Source organism: Quercus suber, unplaced genomic scaffold, assembly GCF_002906115.3.
Source record: "Quercus suber isolate HL8 unplaced genomic scaffold, Cork oak 2.0 scaffold_448, whole genome shotgun sequence".
NCBI classification, from domain to species: Eukaryota; Viridiplantae; Streptophyta; class Magnoliopsida; order Fagales; family Fagaceae; genus Quercus; species Quercus suber.
In genome coordinates this window covers 210,352-214,738 of record NW_027069899.1, presented here as the reverse complement: position 1 = coordinate 214,738, position 4,387 = coordinate 210,352, and positions in this window count along the sequence as shown.

Here is a 4,387-nt window from a genome sequence, read left to right as displayed (position 1 = left end):
ACTGAATACAAATTACAAGGATTTAAGTATTTTTAAACAATTGACAAAAATGCAGGCAATATAAGACTTGATTTCAATTCCTAAGCTAAAAACCAAAAACATAAAAAATAAGCGAAAATAGAATTAAATTCAGCACCAATAAATCAATCAACAAAATTGTGACACCATTATTTACTTTCCTTCCTGTCCTAGCAACCAAACAGAGTTTATTAAAAAAAAATAATAAAAAATGGAGATAAAAGAAAACCTACCGAGTGGTGGTCTCTCTCTAAAACAAGCCCAAGTCTCTAAACCAAATCGGCAAGGCTAGCTCATCTCAACCACCACCTCCGATGGTGGCTTCTTCTCTCCTTTGACCAACCACTCTTTCTCTGTCTCTCAATCTCATTTCCCTCCATAGATCAAACCTGAAAAAGCATCCACTTCTCCCTTACCTGATTCTCTCCAAACCCTAGCCCTTACTTTTTCTGATCTAGGCTAGAAAAGCATCAACTTCTATCTTTACATCCGATTCTCACCAAACCTCAACCCTTACTCTCTCTGATCTAGGTCTAAAAAAGGGTGCAAGTTTTGGAGGTTAGGATCTCATATGGTGAGTTACTATTTTTTCTTTGTTTTTACCGATGGGTCTGAGTTAGGTAGGCTGGAAGCGGTGACAACGGGGTTGAGGGAGAGGCAAAGACCAAGCATGGTGGTTGAGAGAATGGTGCATTAGGGAGAGTGAGGGAGAGAACCTGAGAGAGAGAGAGAGAGAGAGAGAGAGAGAGAGAGAGAGAGAGAGAGTTTTAGTGAAATTCAAATTTGGGAAGCTGAAATGAAAATAGAAGTGAGCACACGGATTGCTAGCTTGAATTGGTGAGGTGTCAAAAGATTGAGCCATTAGATTAAAGGGAAGGCTGAGATTTGAGCTACTGCACCCCGTGCAATACTCTAGGTATTGCATGTGATCTTAATCCAGATGAAAGACCATTACCACTGTACCATTTCCATTTGGATACATTTTCTAAGTAGGGTGAACAGGGAGAGTGCATGGGTTTGAGCGATGAGTATTTGATTTGTAAGTATTTCTTATTATCTCAAAAAATAATAATAAATATATAAATGAAAGACCATTGGCAAATCATGCTGATACCTTCTACAGCTCTACTAAAGTTTGAATTGGTTGAAAATCAAAGTGCAAAATGTGCTAAGGACACTTGGGGTTTGGGTAGTTGTAAATTGATGCTATCAATTATGTATTTTTAACCTTTATCTCTACTACTAATAAGAGGATTTCCCTGTTTTGTCTTCAATTTTTGACGTACTAAAATATTCTCATACAAATTCTAAAATAACATATCCTTTAGTTTAATTTTTTTTTCCCCGCAAAAAACAAAAAAAGGTTAAAAGAGTAAACTACCTCATGTACAAAAGGGAAAAAAAAAAAACCTTTATTCTCAATTGTATTCAAATGTTTGATACCTATCTATATTTGTTATCTATTTGAATACAAATATGTTGATAAAAAAAAAAAAGTACAAAATTACTTCTTCCAAAACAAGCCACTACCTCATGTAAAAACTAGCCATTCTTATCCTGTATTCAAATGTTTGATTCCTATCTGTATTTATTATCTATTTGAATTCAAATACTTCAATTATGTTTTAAGCTTTTTCTTTTATCTTTAGCATTCTGCTTAAAACTTAAGACACTATTTCTATCTCATTTTTAAACATTATTCTATGTTACCTAACCATTTCTTAAAAAAAAAAATTACAATATATCACTTCTAAACATTATAACATTAAACCAAAAAAAAAAGCATTATTACACGTGCAAAGCCCATGTGATGAGTCTAGTGGTTTAATAATTATCTCAATTGATCCTTCATCTTAATTCTGTTAACTATAACTAACAGAAAATGGTCATGTGTTATCTACCTATTATTTTCAAAATGAATCTAATCTAATACTATATATAATAGCAGAAGCTTTTAATAATGTGCTGACACGTTAGCAAAAAAGGCCCCTTGAAACGCTGGCACGTGTACAACTTACCCTTTAAAAAAATTGCACGGTGCGATTAAAGAGACTCAGTTTCAGAAACAAACTTAGACCTTTATAAAAAAAAAAAAAGCCGCTTATCAGAAGAGAAAAAAGAAGAAAAAAAAAAGAAGAGAAAAACACAAGCCCTAAAACCCAAACCAAATTTCTCGATCAAAAAAACAGACTCCCTCAAACTATCGATCCTTCGCTGCTCCTTCATATACACTCAGATCGGATTCGGTGAAACTCAATTTTTACCATTTCATTCTTACTTATCAAAGCATACACACAGATCGTGCTCTGCAGTCCCGTCTCCGCTTCTCAACAATCGACAAGTCAGAAGGTAGGCATTTCCATTCAGTTTCCGCTTCTAGGGTTTCCAAAGATAGATGGGTTTCGGACTCACTTACACTTTTGATTCTTTGTTACATCTCCCTATACACAGATCGGACTAGAAAAAAAAAAAGGAAAAAAAAAGTATGGAACGACTCATTAAAAAAGAACAAAGGAGAGATGCCTTTTAACTAAATTAAAATGTTCAGGTAATTAGCCATGTTAAGAGAACATAGAATCGCTACATAACATGAAGAAAAGATAGCTTCAGATATCAGGTTTATGTCTACAGAAATGTTTGCCTCTACACTTCCGATTTGAATCTTCTTGAAATCAAGATAACTATCTGAAGTAATATCATAGTATGTCTGCACAAAATATTTATTTTATCAAGAACACAGTTAGAAAAGTTACCGTATGAAACAGATAATTAAAAAATCAAAAAAAAGTAACTGCATCATCAGTACAGTTTTGGAGCTAATAGATGATATGGAACAAAATTCACCTAAAATATGATTTAAATATTTATACTGGAACTATTAGATGATATGGAACTAATAGGTCTTTTTAGGCACAATTCTTTATTGTTCTAAAACTATACTGGAAAATATAAAATTGCATATGTATAATTGTATATGTCATACAAGTATTTTACTTCTTTTTTTTTTTTTTTTTTTTTTTTATAAATTATTGAAGGAATATCTTTTAAGAATATTAAGGTTTAAAAAATATTAAACCCATGATGCTAAATTAGTTTAAAATTCCGATTTTAGTTTTGACATTTTGAGTGCTATTTTAAAATTTTTAATTTACAAAATTACTCTGGGAAAAACAGGAAAATGAGTGGATGGTAACAATTGAATCCATTTTCCACTAGAGTTTCATTTATACTTATGTTTGATTTAGTTGCTCCAAAGGAATGGCCAATGTGCACTGATTATGTTATTTCTTGAGGTGCTAATTACTTAAAGTGTCAATCATTGCAGGAAACAAAAAAAATCCATCAACATTTAGAAAATATAGATGCACAGACCTTTGGAAGTTTTTATGAAATTTTGACTTGAATTGATGTATACTACTATTTTAGAATTGTCCTAATAGAATGTTTACACGATTAAAGACTAAAGTTGGTAAATTTCAACACTCAATTAAATTGTATTGTGCTATTACTAGAATAGAATTTATTGTATTTAGAATAAATATTCTAAATATTAGTTTTTGATTTTGATCCCTAATTACAACCAATTGTGCTTTCATGTTTTTCTATACTACATTCTATAAAAGAAAAAAAAAAAAAAAACCTTTTTTTTTCCCCTCGCAAATAATTATTCGCAAAAAAAAGTATCCCGCACATTGTGTGGGTTATATGCTAGTTTTTTTTTATAATAAAACTAGATAGCCTTTACGCATGCGCGTTGCGCTTGCTCAAAAGCTCTTTTATATTATTTTTTAGGACAAAACATTTTCACCAAAATTCTAGGGGAGTGATGAATGTTTAAAAAGTGAAGAATTTTTTTTTTTTTTTTTCCTAAAAACAAGATTGTGTAAAGTAAGATAAAATTAGAGCAAATCAATAGAGTTGTGGGAAGAACTTGGAAATGAGAGATAAAAGTTATGAGAAATAAATAGATAATAGGAGATTAAATCAAACATGAGATTAGTTCAAAGAAATGGAAAAAAAAAATTAAGTATAATTAAAACAATATCAAAGCAAATGTACTTTTCTCAATGAAGATATTTGTATATACATGTACAAATAGAGCAAGGTATTTAAAACTCATAGTAGTTGATAGCTTTTTTTTGTTTTTTGTTTTTTTTTTTTTTGGATTAGACGGGGAGTAAGAAATTTGAATTCAAATAAAATAGGTAATCAAATGTATGTGTGATAGATAATGGGGAGTTTAAAATTAGGAGACTAAAAGGACTACACACTGGTGGTGTTTTTTCCCCCCAAAAAAACACTACACACTGGTGGGTAAGTTTAAAATTAGGAGACTAAAAGGACGGTTTTTTTTTTTTTTTTTTTTTTT